The following is a 17,707-nucleotide window of genomic DNA, read 5'->3' on the forward strand; positions in this document are numbered from 1 at the left end:
TGAGAGGTCACATTGACCCTGCTTCCTCCCGCCAGTATGATCATCCTCTGTCCCAGTTCTTGTTTCAGAATGTTCCGGCTCCAGCTTTAATCCCCTTTTTGGGCAGCATCCCGTGGCACAAAACATCTGGGTCAACATTTTATAATCATCTGAACCAAACAAAGAACAAAAGTAGCAATCAGATCAGTCAAATGCAACCCAGAACAAAGCAAAGCCACAGCGCCCGCTCGAGTGCACAGTGCTTCCCTTTGTGTCTTAGTCCTCGTGGAGGTCTGTCTAAGGGTGGAGTCATGGGTGGCTACAGTGCTCACCTGTTGTTAAGATCCTGGCCAGCTGTGGTCACAACAGCTAAAGGGGCTGCTGCAACAGCCACACTTTCTCAGCTGAGTAAAACAGCACATGTGGATGAATTTGGACAGTACAAGAATTTTCATCACCACCTCTCATCCAAAACTCAAACCAGAAGATTTCTTTTGGGGCAGCAGTAAAGCTGTTAACTTTGTCCCCTTGTTGTATCAGCCTCCTCTGGACTTCCATTTTCTAGCCCCAAATGCCAAAATCAGAGCAGGCTGGCAAAAGTTTTTAGCAAAAATCAATGACAGTGTGTGTTTCCTTTCCCCTGAAATTTGACATTTTACTGGAATACTTCAATGAAATTTCAGAATGTGAAATGCTTTGACCAGCGCTATAGTTTCTGAGTTCATGCTCAGCTAGTAGGGGTGATGGGAGAACCATCAAAGTGGCCCTTTTTTACTTGTTTTGCTAGCATTGCTTAACCTGAAAATGGAATCTCTGGAAAGCAATTCATTTGTTTCATTCAGGCCGCTGGTTTGGTTACAGCTGTCCTGCTGGCATTGCTCGATGAATGGCCCTCTCCGTACTTTCCCGCTTCCCATGTGAGCAATGCCATTTTACACCTCCAGTTCCAAAACCCAGCTGTTGTGGAGCAATGATATCGCCTCCTTAGGTGTCACAGTGGTTTAAGCCTAACAGCAAGGTAGTGGCTTGGTCCTTGGAGGGTTGAGGGACCGATGCATTCTGAAGTTCACCAAAGGCTGAAGCTGTCTGAGCACCTTGGTTCTGTTACCCAGAGCTTCTTTCAGCTTGTGGGTGAAGAGCTGGCCCTAGCCAAGTGTTTAACGCCTGATCAAAAAGCCACTGCAAGGTTCCTATTGATTTCAGTGGGCCTCAGCTCAGAACCCTACATGTAGAAAGTCCCAATGTGTTTCATCCAGACCATCAGTGGAAGTTTTCAAGATGTGGCTTTTTGGTTTTGGCCATACCGCATCCATTCAGATGAATTGGAACCAAGCAGCTGAAAATCCCACTCCCTATACTTAGCACTTTGAAAAGGTGCTCTTGAGGTCTGGTGACAATTCCCCTTACTTTTAAGAGAGGGCTACAGTATTTATGGTCCTTATGCATTCCCAACACACACAGGACACATTGAAGGGAAATGAAAGCCCTCTCTGTGAAATGTGGCCTATTAGATCGTGTTTCCAGACAGCTCTGACTCATGTAAGAAGCTCACTCGTATATTTATATGACATAATGCTTTCCCTTCCCCCAAAGCTGCATTACTCTGCAACAGGGAGTCTCTTGAACTTTGAACTTCCTGGCAGTGGAATAGAGACTCATTTTAAAATATTTATAATGGCTGAATGTTGTATTCAATATTGGTAATTCGTATGGCAAGAATCCCCTGGGCTGCAGATAAGAAACCTTGGTGTCATTTTGCAACCTGGCTTACACATGTAACCAGTGCCAGAGGTGATTTGTATGGGAGTGTAACTTATGCTTCCGTAGGCTAACTTAGCGTTCCCAGGTGGGATTTTCAGACACCCTTAAGTGACACAGGAAGAAAAGTTGCCTTGAAAGCCCATAGAGTTTGTGCTTCTAAATCACTGAGGTGGTTCTGAAATCTCATTTACATTTTCTCAGCCCCACTTGGCAACTTCTGAGAGTATGTCTGCACTGCAGTGGAGACGTGCCTGCAGCACATGCAGCTATACGCAGGCTAACTTCTGGCTAGCTCAGGTACCACCAGCAATGAAGCCATGACCACACAAACTAGCAGCTGTCCAAGTAACTACCCAGGATTCTAGGCGGTTTTGTACAGCCCACATGCTGCTGTGGCTTCCCTGCTCTGGGCCCTCACGCTAGCTAGATTAAAGCTAGTTCAGGTCTCGCTACATGTGCTGCATTCAGTTCTCTGATGGCAGTGTACACATACCCGAAGAGTCTGCACGGTGACAGTGTGGAGGTTCAGAGAGAGGTATAAAGTACACCAAAAGTCCTTCTAAACTTAGATCCACTGCTGAATTTAGCCCACGTGATTGTACCGTGTCACCCAGTAGTGGCCACTGGACCAGGCATTGTGACTTTCTAAGAGCTCCAGTGAAGCAGCCTCGCTGCAATTCATCCCCACACAGTGAAGTAATCAGTCATGACCTTCCATTTTCCCCAATCGCTTCCCAGACTCAATGTCTTGGATCTCCTATAAGCCATCATCTGCATTTGAGAACATCGACAAGCCCATCTTGAATCAGTTGTTAACAGAATCAAGAACCAGTATGGCTCATAAAGTGTTAGTTGCCTTTAATCACTAAGTCTGCTGCTGTCAGACTGAGTATGACTAAGCATGTCGTGGGATGCTTTTGGAACAAATTGTCTTGCAAAGGTAGAGGTACAGGGATGTAGCATTAATCTCGGTGCAAGGTTCTCCTCCTAACCCTTGTGAAAGCTAATGGGCATCAAAATCAAATGGCCTTATGGCACCAGTTGGGGGAACTAGACCACCTGCTTAGTTACTGAGCGACTGGCATTGTTTAAAAGGGACACAGTTACAGAGTTTAGGGCCAAAAGTTACGCTTTGTTACAAAACAAAAAAGTTTCACAAAACTAAGAGGTGGAATTTTTTTAAAAGCACCTAAGTGCCTTGGGCACAACAAGGAGCAAGCGGCACAGGCACAGTGACACATAGGTGCCAACGCCCATTGTTTTTCAGTATAATGAAGGCCTGCTCTATACACAGGTTTTTGTACCAGTAGAAGTGTTGGTTAGGGGGTGGGTTTTTTTTAACCAACTCTTTCCTGCCCATTGACTTTCAAAGCTCCTAAATCACTTAGGTGCTTTTGAAAATCCCACTGACTGAATGAAACTTTCCATTTTCCTAGTAGCCTAAGAAAAGTTAGGTCCGCAAATCTCGTTGAAATCTAATACAATTTAAACCTCAGATCCTAAAAGGTATTTAAGTGAACTCAAGGAGAGTTAGCCTCTAAAATACCTTTGAGGCTCTGAAACCAAATTATCTAAGGCCCTTAGTCTGATTTCAAAATCCTAAACAAGGGTGTGGAATGAATTTAATTAGTTCCCCTGTGTAAGGAAACCCCCAGCTCAACATTACTGAGCAAGTGTAGCAGAACTGGAAAGTGAAATTGGCTTAAAGAGTTTGATTTTTCCCAATGGAGTAAAGTGGGGCGGGGGAGAGAGAGCGAGAGAATTGGTGATGAAAAGCAAATTAGATGTTTAAAAATCTTTCTGTTTTAATAGCTAAGGTGTTCTTGAGCCCAGATAAGGGTTGGGTTTGTGTATTTTATCATATGCAATGTTTAGACTTTCACAGTGTCTCTTTAAAGCGCTATAGCAGTATGGAGGGTCATAGCCTTCTCTCAGGGGTTGGCTACACTTGCGAGTTACAGCATATTAAAGCAGCCCCAGGCACACTAGCTCACTCCCCATCCAAGGCACGTAGAGTGCTCTGACTCCACGGCTACAGTACTGCTGATACTCCACCTCCGCGAGTAGAATAACGTTTGATGCGCCCCCCACTGGAGTGCCACGGTGCCAGTGTGGATGAGGTGTTGCATTACTGCGCTCTGAGCAGCCTCCAGAAACATCCCATAATCCCCTTAAGTCAAGTGGTCACTCTTGTAATTGTTTTGTATAGGCTCTTTGAAAGCTCCATTTGACAGCTGGCTGCTTATCTGCTCCAAGACAAAGCAACCATTACTGTAGAATGCTGTGTGTGAGAGAGAGAGAGAGAGAGAGAGGCAGCAGGAGGGGGAGGTCTGCTGCTGTCTGAACTTAAAAGACAGGCTGCTGACATGCTCTCAGCCTCCCAAAAACCCTCCCTCTCCCCCCATATACACACAACACACTCCCTGTCTCACACCACCCCTGCCTACCCCCATTTGAAAAGCATGTTGCAGCTACATGCATGCTGAGACAGCTACCAGAATGCACTGCTCTCTGTGGCTGTTGCAAGAGCTGCTAATGTGGCCATGCCAGTGCAGTGGTAGCTGTCAGTGTGGACAGACTACAGTGCTTTCCCTACTATGCTCTACAAAAGCTGGTTTAACTCAAAGCGTGCTACATCTGCAGCCATGCCCTTAGTTACACAGAGGCATCACCCATTTAGCCTCCATCTGATTGCATTTACACCATTGTAAATCAGTCTTAGCTGACATTGCTTTATAGCTGTGCACGGCTAGCACAAAGGGGTCCAGGCACCAAGGCGTTATTGTATTACAAATAATAATAATGATGTGCTGGTGTAAAATGGGTGTGATGTTGGAATCAGGCCAGCTAGGAATTGCACAGCATGAGTACACAATTGGACATCTCCCCCCCTCCCCCCGCCCCCGCAGTCATTTTATATATCTGACAGCCTTGTGATCAGACGTTCTATACATTTGGAGAGCCCTTCAACTGACTTCAGTGTGACACACAGGTGCTCTCACAGTTCAGAATCAGGCCATGGCTTTTGGTGTAATGGTACAAAACCAGCCAGGTCATTTTCCTTCTCTAGATGCTCTATTGATCAGATGCAAAGTCAACAGCCACTTTTTCATTGACTTCAGTAGGTTTTGGATCAGCCTCCGAAGCCCCAATTCAGCAAAGCATTTAGGCCCAGATTCTCAAAGGCATTTAAGCACTTAACTCCCATTGATTTCTAAGAGAATTAGGCACTGCAATACCTTTGAGAAGCTGGGCCCTAGGCACATGCTTAAATTTAAGCGCATGCTTTGCTGAATCAGGGTAGACTACTGAAGTGAGCTCTAGCTGCCTGGATTGGAAAAGATCAGACTAACAGGGCTTACTTTGCAGGGCAGCTTGTGAGTTTTTTCACTGATGTGTTAAAAGGATTTTTGTTGGTGTGATTTCCTGGGGGAAAAAAAAGATGCTGTATCAACATACTGTGCCATTGGGTATATAATAACCTCACAAGGAATTGTCTTATTTTAAACACTAGAAATGAACTTAAACTCCATTATGCCATGGGATTCCAAGGAATGAGGCTCCTGTATTTTAATGCAACTGATATTCCGGGGGGAGGGCTATAACCTTAAGTTATATTTCAAGCAATGACATGCTCGATATATAGAAATTTATATCCTGAATTTACTTTATTTATTTTAAATAACTGATATTCAGCCTCATTTTTTTGCACCCCACATAAGTTAGCATATATTAAGTTAGATATCCAGGGCAGGGGACTTGTCCATATATTTTTAAACATAGAAGAAGAAGAAGAAGAAGCTCGTGTTTGTACATAATGTTTTCTGGTTTTCCTTTGATCTTCTCATTTCCTCCCTTTGGTGCTGTTTCTGTATGGACCAGATTAATTTAATTTAAGACTGAAGAAGCACACATTTAATAAAGTTTACGGGTATTGAGAGGCTGTGCTGTCTTTCTGGTGATGGCTTAGCTGCAAAGGGGGAGCGGGGGAAGATATATGATACTCAATTAGTCATTTGTATGTGTTTTCTTCACTTTAAAATAATTCTCTTAGGAGCAATGATCACATGTATGTGCAGATATTTGAAACAAGGGGTGAATTCTCTCATGCTGGCATAAATTTGTTGTACCTCCTGTTTACCAATTAGGCATTTCTATGGCACTCATTATCTGTTGGCCAGATTTTTTTTAAGACATTTAGGCACCAAGAGAGGCACCTAATAGGGTTTTGAAAAGTGTCGGGATGCCTAAATCCCACTGAAATCAATCCCACTAGGTAGAGCTCCATGATTAATTTGGTGGCCAAAGCAAAAGACTTGGGGGCTGCACGGGAGGTGGCAGGGGTGTGGATTGTTTCAGCTCATCTCAAAACAAAAAATTTCAGCAAAATGAAATGATGAGCCGTGGCAACCAAAACACATTGGTTGGCCTGAAATAAAATCTTTTGTTGCGATTGAGGGGTGTTTTTTTTTTTTTAATAAAATTCTGAAACAAAATGTCTTTCCAGACTAAAGAGTGAAAAACGCCTTGTTTTGAAAGTTCTGTAATGAACTGTTTAGCCCTCTCTGCTATATCTATAGCTCTTTTACAGCCAAAACAATTCAGCAAAACCAACCCAAATTCACAAATTGTTTCAGTCAACTCAAATGAAAAATTTCGCCCAGCTCTGGCAATAGGTCTCCTGCCTCCTTAGGCAACTAAATACCTTGAAAAAATCTGGCCCTGAATGCCTCACAACTATTAATTGGTCCATCCCAGACATCTGTGATTTAGGGAAGTCCTAGAAATGAGGGAACTGCAGCACAAAGAGGTGTAGAGACCTGCCCGAGGTCAGGGCCTAGTGGGTGTAAATCAGAGCAGCACCACTGAAGACACACAGGGTGGAGCGCTGGCGCTGTTGAAGTCCACTTCAGGGGAGCCAGGATTTCACACACAGCATAAGAAGTTGAACATACACCATTTTAGGTCGATTAAGTGAAATCCAAGGTGGAAACATTTAACCAAGAAACATATGCTGCAGCACAGCCATGATGCATCAGGATCTCTGTGTGGTCAGGTAAAGTGATATTCTATTTACTTTTTTTAGATGTATAAACAGATTAAGTCCCAGGAAAAATATGCTCCCAAACTTCATAATAGTTTATTAAACCACAGAAGTTTAATAGAATCTTTTGGCTTTCATAGAAAAATGTTCCATTTATTTCCTGAGCTGCTTTGATTTTATTTTCTTTTAATTATTGTTATCCGGAGTGAACAATGTGGGTTCTGCACTCCACTCAAAAAAGACTACCCAGATTGTAAGTGGGGAGTTTAGTTTAAATAAAGAAATCAGTGTGTGGTGTTGAGAAGTCTCTGATGCCTCATGGCAAGCACAATATAAAGAAATCGTTCTGCTTAGACAGGAAGTAATAATCAGCCTACCTCGCTTCATATGCTTTATTAGCCAAGATATTTGCATGCAAACAGGTTTGACTTCATAGCAGCTTTTAATGTGTGCGAGACATTGCAAATGAGAGGTGATGCCATCTCATTGTTAGAGCAAGGGACATCGATCCAAGACTCGGGAGTTCCTTACTTATTTTGAGCCTGATTTTCAGATGTGCTGAGCACAGAAATTTCCAAGGATCTGATCTAAAGTCCTGTGAAGTCAACGAGAGCTGCTGGGTCCTCTACACGTTTGAAAAAAAATCAAGCCACTTGCTGCTATACTTGAAATGCCACAGTGCTTCAGCTGTGCCATGGTAGTGCTTCAGTGTAGACACTGTCTGTGGGTTCTCCAGAGGGGTTCTCTGGTCAGCATAGGCACACCACCTGCCTGAGAAGCAGTAGGTAGGTCAACAGACCAATTCTTCCACCGACATAGTGCTGTCTGCATCAGAGTGCTATGTCACTCGAGTGTGGATTTTTTCACACCCCTGAGCGCCATGCGTGGGTCGACCTAACTTTTTACTGTAGACCAGGTCTTAGGAGCCTAAATACCTTTGTGAATCTAGGCTTTAATTAGCTAAATATGGTTTTAGCACCCTAACTTTAGGCACCAGGTTTGGAAATTTTGGTAACATATAGCACTGGTTCAAAAATGGCAACCCTCAGCCACACACTAAAAACATTGATGGTTTTGAGATTTTTTTTTGGACAAAAAATATGCATTTTTTTAAATTAGATATTTTCCATGAACATTTTCATTTAAACAGGAACCCAATTTTCTGTCACAGCTTTTTTGACAGAAACTTTTCAGCCCACCTTACTGGCATGACATCAAATCAGCTGTCTAACATATTCCCCAAAGCTTTTTCATGTGACCAAATCTTAGGATTTTATTGTGATTCTTCTGACCTCAGCCCCTGGAGTCATGCGAATGCATAAGAATCTCAACTTACAGTTTTAAAATGCAAGTTTATAGCCCTTACGGTTGTGGAGAAATGCTTGAAATCTTGACTCAAGGTACCCAAAAGGCTCAAAGAAACAGAAGGCAAACAAAGCCCAAAACTTAAATCTCATGATTATCGAGCCAATCTCATGATTTTCATTGGCCTGACTCAGGATTTTTGTACACTTGGGATTGGTAACACTGGACATCAGTGTTCTTTAAATGCTGCCTGTCTATGAATAACAATGATCTTTGTAAGTATTCCCTAGCCACAACCTTTCAACTGCTTCCCCTGGATGTTTGTGGGCCCCAACTCATGGGCCTTGTTGAAAGAAGGAAACAAATTATCTGAGAATTACAGTATGCGTCATAGGACTGCAGCATGACTTCTTTCTAAGGGGCTCTCCCCTGTCATAAAGACAACCTGCAAAGGAAACATGCATGAAGAAACCATTATCTTCTTTTTTTAAACATTAGTTGCAATATTTGCCCTTGTCTACAGATGTGAAATTGACATGTGATCGGAATCAGACCTGACATCTAGAAGTCCTTTGACAGACACATAGTAGGCCAGAGTGCCAGCTGGTGTAAATCAGCATAGCTCCAGTAAGTTCAGAGGGACAATGTTGATTTACACTACAGGAAACTGAGCCAGCTCCCCAACTATTTTCTCCAAATAATTTCTTTTGTTCTCTCACCAAGGCCTAGGGTTTAGGGAATGCAAGCAACAGCTAAAGGAAATGACTGAAAGGTACTGGTTGGGAAATATTATCTCCTCTCATTCAGGGCTTATGGAATAAAATTAACAGACTCCCCATAGTGCTCATTGCTCGCCATCCCCTCTAGTAGTATAATTGAAGGCAATGGGGAAAATATAGTCTCATAAGTAGGATGTGCAAAATAAGTCACTTATCTAATTACCAACCATTCTGCACATGTACAGCTGGCTTCTGGGTTTTCTCCTAATAGGGAGGGTTTACTGAGCTATTTGCAATGCCATAGTGCCTAGAAGTCCTAGGGATGGATCAGGACCCCATTGTGCTAGGTACTGTAAAAAACAGAGGGTGAAAAGACAGGTCATGTTTAATATGCATAGTATAGGACAGGGGTCGGCAACCTTTCAGAAGTGGTGTGCCGAGTCTTCATTTATTCACTCAAATTTAAGGTTTCGCGTGCCAGGAATACATTTTAACATTTTTAGATGGTCTCTTTCTATAAGTCTATAATATATAACTAAATTAGTGTTGTATGTAAAATAAATAAAGTTTTTACAATGTTTAAGAAGCTTCATTTAAAATTAAATTAAAATGCAGAGCCCCCCAGACTGGTGGCCAGGACCCAGGCACCGAGTGCCACTGAAAATCAGCTCGCGTGCTGCCTTCGGCACCCGTGCCATAGGTTGCCTACCCTTGGTATAGGAACTACTACGTAGGATATGCAGATGTAGTTTTAGTAGGTATAGTCCTACCACCTGGGCTGTTCTGCTCGATTTCACATGCTAAGCAAGACAAGGCTTGTTTAGCACTAACAATGGAGACCTAAAATGAAAACACTGGTTTATTGCCGTTCTTCTCCTCATAGTCAGCGATGATTAGCTGCCCCAGCATGACACTGGTGCCATCGTGCTATGGAGGTACCAACTTTGGGAAGAGACTGAATAGCAACACCCTAATCACTGGGGAGTCTTTAGAGACCCTGCAGCACTTCTGCAGGAGCAAGTCTGTAATTCCTTTGTCTCCTGGCCAGATTTTAATTGAGCTAATTACATCTGTAAAATCAGCAGTTCTGGAAGAAGACTATAAACGTTGTCAACCCCAAATGGGGAAGTGGCAAGAAAAAAGACAAGGACATCTGACCTCCATAAACTCTACTGTAATTTCAACTGACTAAGGCATCCTTCTTCACTTCCTGCCCTGACCTGTTGTGTAGCCTTGCTCTGCAATGTTAAATAGCTGCTGTCTTCCTCCCCAGAGGTGGCTGCATTTCTGAGGCGGATAAAGTGATTCATATACATAGTTTGTAAATTGCTTTGGGATCCTTTGGCAGGAAAAGTACGCTATAAATGTCAGATGTAATTATTAGTGCTAGGTTTGTTTCCCCAGGAGGATCTATCTTTTTCCCCTCTTGATCCTCAAGCCATTATCACAGACATCATCCTCCCGGCTAAGGAGCACAGCACTCATTGCTTCAGATTTTGAAGGTATAAAAGCACCAATTATGTAGTCTCTGAACACTGAACATTATTCAGAAAACCTGCAAGTTAGTCATCCAGTGTTGGTAGTGGATGGCTCTCCTGCATCATCTGCCATAACCCAGGCACTGACTTTGGTTGTCCAATGGGGAACTGGGTTCCAGCACTGAGGGTTCTCCATGGAGAATGCCCTGGCCTCCTGAGGCTGAAATCCAACACTGTTCTCTCAAGCAGCTCAGTTAATACTAGCTGCCATGGAGAGACAAAGCTAGACGCTCCCTCCAGGAGCCAGCACTGAAACCACGTGGGCTTTGCAGCTCAGAATCAATGCATTTAATTTTACCTGAAAGCACAAGAAAAAGGGTCATGGCATGCCGGGAGAAGTGTCATATGCTCCCTGTGGCGCAGCTTACCAAGTAGGTGGGCACTGCAGCCTGGCCTAGCTACAGCCCCATAGTGGTCAACAACCTGGTGGTCACAGAGGCACAGGTAATAGTAGCCTGGTCCACAGACATTCACAAGATGTAGATGTAGGGTGACCATATTTCCCAACAGGAAAACAGGCCACCCTCCCCCCACCCCCGCCAGCAGGGACACACACACACCCCTGCCCCATGCACATAGTCTTAGTGCCTGCCTGCCCTCCCCTCCCCGCCCCCCAGGGCTGGGGCTGGCTCATCAACTGATGATCAAGAGCAAACAGAACAAATGCTCAGTTTTACCAAAAAAGTTGGGACATCTGGGACAGGGCTTAAAAAAGGGCCTGTCCTGGCCGAACGGGATGTATGGTCACCCTATGTAGATAAAAACATGGTGTCAGGGCCAGGCTATGGGTGTGCCTGTGTGCACCAATCAGTTACCAAGCTGCAGTCAGGAGACAAGGGGTGGGGAGTGTCTGTGTTGAGCTGGATCAGGAAGTCAGGGTCAGGCAGTAAGTTGCAAGTGGGAGACAAGTAGCAGAGTCAGGGATGACTCAGAAGCTGGAGTCCAGGGGCCACAGCATGGGAAGGTCTGGAGCGGAAGCAAACTGGTGACCTGTGTCATTATTCAGACAGTTCCCTATGATGGTTCCCTCGTTTACATGCCAACATGAGCCAATCAATGGGCTACAGGGAGCTGCCACTCAGGGACTGTTGGGTGGTACTTCCTGCAGTGCCTAGCTTCACCCTATCCTCCAGCAGAAACCTAGCCTAAGCAGAAACATTGTTGGCCAAGCCCCCAGCCCTATGGTCCAGGTCTAGTCTTGCAGGTTCCTACACATGGGGTTTTTGGCCTCAGCTCCAGGAACAAATGAGCACCCAGAAAATACCCTGAACTTGCAGTGACAAAGGCTGGGTGAGCCCCATCAGAGACAGATAGTATCCCCCAGAGCCAATGTGGGAGAGCATGAGGATCATGTCTCCCCTCCCCTGCCCCCGATTTCTGTTAGAGTTTGCCAGCCCCGCTCTGCTTTGTTTGGATTGAGCTTCAGCCAGTTTGCCTTTACCCAAGCCCCACTCTGGGCAGGCACTGGGAAGGCAAAGACACTGCATGGCCTGGGTTCTTAGTGAATCCATGCATTGAGGGCATCACAAGTGAGACAGGAGGGGCCCTCTGGACAAAACCATGGGCCAGATGAGCGATTCCTTGATAACATCCTGTGGGATTGCGCTAGTCCAAGATTTCCTGCAGAGCCTGTAACTGTTCAGAGGCGTCACTCTGGAGCAAAAGCCACTTAAGGAGCTACCTATGCTGCTATGGCATTAATGTGATGGGTCTGCCCACCTGAAGTGTCTCTAACCCAGTTTATTATCTGACCAGGGTCCCAGGTTATGGCCCTGCCTCCCTTTCGTCCACTGCACACACCCTTCGAGGAAGAGTGTGTGGGGCTTGTTAGCCTGGCTGGTATGCAGTGCCACAGAGCACTCATGCGATAACAACACAATGCGGCAATGCCACCAGAAAGGCACAAGTGCAAGCCTTGGGGCAGGCTCACAGCAGTCAGAGATGGATTGCACCCTCCAAGCCCCTGAGCAAGGGAACGGTCGTTATTTAACTGAAGCAATGTCTCGTTTTAGCTACAAGGCCAGAAGCAGCATGTGAATACCTACCCACAGCAGATGTTTCACACTTCAGCAGCCTAACCCCCTCTAAGACAGCACATTCTCAGTACCTGTTGACACTGGAAGCTGATAATGAGAACGCTGGACTGATACTACTATTTTTAATTGTATTTATTTGATCTCGGGCGGGTTACACTACAAAAGAGATGACAACACCTCCCCCAATGTTGCTCGGTGGGATTGGTCCTGCTTTTGGCTCACATCTTTGCCCAGCTCTAATAAAGAATATGGCAACAGTCCAGTCAGAGATGTGATTGCAACATGGGTAGACATCTCTGTGCTAGTAGGGCTAAAAACAGCAGTAGAGCTGCAGCAGCGTGGCCAGTGCGAGCACATCAGGGCCTCTGGGTACCTACTCACCTTGTTAGCTTGTGCCGAGGCCACGGCACCTCACAGACCCTGGGATTTTTAGCCACACTGGTGTGAGTAAAGGCAGCACAAATATTTCTACCCCAGCTGCTGTCACAGCTCAGATTGCAAATGTAGACATACCCAAAAGGAGACAGTCAGCTCCTGTGCTGAGCTACTGCTCTGCTCTACTCTTCTGTGGGCTGGACTGGCTTAGCCATTTTTTGTCACAAGCGGAACCTCGCGTCTTCAGTTTCCTTCTTTGATTGGCAGCGTGCACTCAATGTTCATCTCTGGCACCAGCTCCAATGGTAGTTACCAAAACAGATGCCTAGGAACCGGCAACAGTGGAAAACAAGTCCCTTCATTTCCTCTGCTCCTTAGAGTTCACTAGGAGCGATCCAGAGGCCCCCCCTCATTGAAAAAACATCTGTCTTTACATTTCTGCAGTGAATATGCACTCAGTATTTCACCTTGCACAATATTTTTCAAAGGTATGGAGACCAACCTGTTTCAAGCACTGACATTAGCCTTGTTTTCTGTTTGCAAATTGCTCCTGAACTAATCCTGACTCCTAAAAATGCATGCACCATCTGTTGCTATATGCCAAAAAGTTTGGCCAAACAATTTGCAGTGCATGTGTTGTTTAGGAACTATTCATTCCAACAATGTGTTATCAGTAGTAATTGAGCAACCAAGTCACATGGTATTGCTTCTGGTCCCCCAAAACCTTTTAAAAAGAAGTAAAGTAAGTAGCGAATAATGTAGTCTCCAATGGGAACTTTCAGATGAATAAATGTCCATGCTCGAATTCATCCGCCTTTAGGAATTCACTCATGTTCTCGGCAGTTGTTCACATTTTTGCAATTAAAGTATTCGCAGAATTGTTATTCATGGAAATACATGTGGGTCTGGATTTTTTTTTTAACATTTTAGCAGCTCTGTTACTTGCTAATTCCCAACTGTTTGTGACCCAGTGCTAGAGAAAGTAGTTGAGATGAAGCCCAGGAGACTGAGTACTGATAAGAAGTAGCAATGTCATGCCACACTTTGTGTCAGCACAGGCTGGAAAATACTTGCCTGAAATCACGGGTCATTGAAATCCAAGTTCCATTTGACTAGTGGCAAAGGCTTATTATTATTTAGTCATATTACAATAGCACCTACCAGCCACAACACTGATAGAAACCCCATTGCACTAGGGGCTGTACAAACACATAATAAGAGACAGTCCCCAAATGCCTACACTCCACATTGACAAAGAAGGTAGGAAGTAATATCCCCATCTTATCATTGGGAAATTGCTGCCCAGATAAATTAAGAGTGGGATTTTAGAAACTCGGCATCTTAGGCCTGTTCTACACTACAGCGTTAGGGGAAGGCAAGGCAGCTTACGGCAACCTAACTATGGAAGGGTCTACACTAAAATTTCACTTCCCCAATGTAACTCCTCTGCTACACTGATTTAATAATTCCATCTCCATCAGAGGCGCAGAATCAATGTTGATGTAGTTAGGGTGACGTCGTGTCAGTGTAGACACTACATGGCTTACGTCAACTGTTACTGACTTTTAGAAGCCATCCCACAATGCCCCACCCTGGCAGTTCAGTTGGTGCAAGCGCTCCTGGTGAGGACATGTAACTATCGACACAAGGAGCCAAGTGTAGATATGCACAAGCGATGGAATTACTGCGGCAGCTGTATGCCAACCTAAGTTAGGTCGACTTAATTTTGTAGTGCAGACATGCTGTTTGGATCCTGCAATATACCAGCCCATGAACATGCTCTTGTCTTCCACCTCACATTGCATGCCCACTGGCTTCCATCTGAGTACCAGTCCTGCTCACTGGACACCCCACTGGCCTACCTATTGAGCACACTCACTGACCATCCCTGAGCAAGAATCCCCTGGATGCTCTGATGGGAAATGATGCAAACAAGCCACCCTAGGATGTGTTGCCTTTTATGATGAAGATTATTTCCTGCCTGCCTATAATCGAGACAACCAGGTGAGAGAGTGTGCACAGCTGCCCAGAGCATATTACGGGGAGGACGCAAGTGCTGATTCCTGTCCTCTGACAAGCTGTCCGGTTGGGGGGCCTGTTGGGGACTGCAGATGGTTAAACAAATTAATAGGCCATCTCTGGCACATAACTGATTATCAGCAAGGAAGCTCAAATTTCCCTCCCTTAGATCCCTCACCATCTTGCTTGAATATTCCAGTCCCACCCCCTTTCAGCTTCAGCTTTAACCTTTCAGACACATCCACTGGAGGTGAACGGGTAAGGAAGAGAAGGAATGAAAGGAGAGGGAGACTGATCGGAAGCCCATTGAATGCAATGAAAAGATTCCCTTCAGCGTCACTTGGCTTCGGATCAGGCCCTTTCTGCTCCATCACATAGGGCTAGGAAAGCATCCCAGGTGCTCCTCGAATGTCCCTCTGCTCCATCCTGAGACAGAGGGATGGTCAGTGCTCACCCAGAGCAGGAGCTGAACTGCAGCAATCCCCTCCCCTCCTTCCCTACGCTGGGCTCCAGCACTTTGGCTAAGGGGAAAAGCAAAATTTCTTTCTGCATTGGCCAAAAATAACCAGCTGAAAAGAATGAAACAGAAGGTTACAGAGAATAAACAAAGAGGGATGGGACCAGGCAAATGGAGGCTGACCAGGCTGGTTCTGCAGGGCTCACCTCCTTCATATTTCTCTCCTTCTGGCCACAGCATTACAGAAGTCCGTGATGTCCCGTCTTCCCCAACTGAGACGTACGTTGCACCATTCCACACCCCATTACAGGGACCCACCCCCTGCTCCCCAGGTGCTCCCCTCTCTGGCTCAGTCCCAGTCTGCAGCAGTAGAGGAGCCCCACCTACATTCCCATTTCCACTCTAGTCTGCTGCCCTACAGTATTACCAGAGCTCCCCCACATTGCCTTTACTTGGAGACCTGCCCACTGGAATTAGCCCCTATGCCCTGGCCAGGGCTCCAGAAGCCTACAGACCCTGCTGGCTGATAACCCACTCCGTCACTCACACATTTTTATACCTGAAATGTAGCAATGTTCCTTTTCAGTAAAAATAAAAAGCCCCAATAACCCAACACCAGATTTTTTTTTAAATGCTAAGCATTATAATCCAAGAATCTCCCATCTACCTTTTTATCTCCCTTCCAATTTGCTATCATAAAATCCATCTGTTTCCATTGGCGCCCCCCGTGGAAAACTCATTTCACAAGCACAGCCGCAGCCTCTGTTCCTTCCAGCAGCAGAACTCTCATCTCCAGCAAGAAATAAGACAGGACACATTAAAATTAATGTCTGGCGAAAATGAAAGTAACGACAGATTTGAAATGGTATTTGATGAGTTTGGCACGATTCATTTTAAAAGTTCCCCAGTGCAAAGAGCTGCTGCTGTGTGTGTGTGTGTGTGTGTCTTGTGTGTGGCTTTGCTGGTTACCTCAGTGACACACATGCAGGTGGCTTTCTGATGTGTGGGCTTGTGTCATGTGGGCCGAGACATGGGTGGGGTGGTTTGTGGCTTTGCACTGGTGAGACGCTATAGAGCCTGAGGAGTTATTTCACGCCCTATCGTCTGAAGGGTGTATGCATCAGCATCAGCATCAGACAGTGCGTCACCACCACCCATCTTGCTAGCACAGATGCCTGCCACGTTAGTTTCCGGATAAGAACTTAAAAGCCAGCAGTAACCAATTTCCCTTTAAAAAAATGGACTAATTCAGTATTGTAAGAATAGCAGCAATACTCATCGCTTTCCACCCAGAGACCTCCAAGTGTTTAGCATGGGAGACAAGCACATTTATCCCTATTGCAATGGCCTTTAGCTCCAATTAAGAGTATTTCAAAATACTCTGCACCAGCGCTTCCCTTTGTGACACTCCTGTGTCCTCCTGAGAGATTCTGCCATTCTTTATAAGCGACATACCTCCAATCACTGAAACTCCACCACGTGTGGAGTGGCATTGGCCCTCAGGGGACACCTGGTGCACAGAAAGCAACACGCGGGTGTGATGAGGAGGAAAATTCATCCCAAGACACTAGGACAATCCTCTTCTTAAAGCAGAACAGCCAAGACCTTGATTCAGAAGGTCTCTGAAAACCCCTGGTGCTCCGATTCCTGACTTTCAGCTTAGAAGGTTGCAGAGCTGTGTCGAGCCTGCTGGGATTCGACCTTCTGGAACTGCCCATGTCAAATGGCATAAAACCCACAGAAGCCTGGGTTGCTTCTGCAACCACCCCCACCCCCATCCCCATGCCTTCAGCTAAAGAGGTGAGTTGTCGCCCTGAAGTCGGTGGGTTTAAACTCAGGAGAAGTCTAAATGGGTTTAAATCTGAAAGGCTCAATAGAGCAAAAGAAGAATGTGGATCAATATCTCTGGGATTCAGGATGCAGAGGAAACTCCCCTTCCCAGGGCCCGGCCAAACTCCCAAGCTGCAAGGCCACTGTGAGTGCATTTCCATGTCATGCCGGCCATAATGGGAAGTGACAGCCGATGAAAGCCACTATTCATAGCCTGGCGAAATGGCTCTTCCCCCTAGATGAGATTCAGTGTGGCATGAGTCTAAACACACAGACCAAAGGGCCTGGAGAATGTATCCCCGTGTCCCCAGGGGCTGACACAGGCCACATTTTGTTTTGCTAAGGGGGTTTCCTGATTGCGCATCAAAGCGGCTTGTGTTAAACAATGGGAGTCTTTGTGCTGCTCTCTGTTGTCCATAGTGAGTGGCTCACCCCTGCCACGCCCCCTTTCTGTTTTATTTTACTTTGCATTATATTTGAGGTTGGGCACTGCCAGTTGGTTACCAAGGCCCACCACTCTCCTATACTCCTTTAGGTTTGTTGGGGGTCCACGTTAACTCATTCAGCAGGCAGATATTTACTCCTCTGCTGTTTGTCTTCAGCTGGTGCCATTAGCTCAGACATGAAGCCTGCTGAGTATTTTG

The sequence above is a fragment of the Chelonoidis abingdonii genome, chromosome 13 (assembly GCF_003597395.2).
Source record: "Chelonoidis abingdonii isolate Lonesome George chromosome 13, CheloAbing_2.0, whole genome shotgun sequence".
Taxonomy (NCBI): Eukaryota; Metazoa; Chordata; order Testudines; family Testudinidae; genus Chelonoidis; species Chelonoidis abingdonii.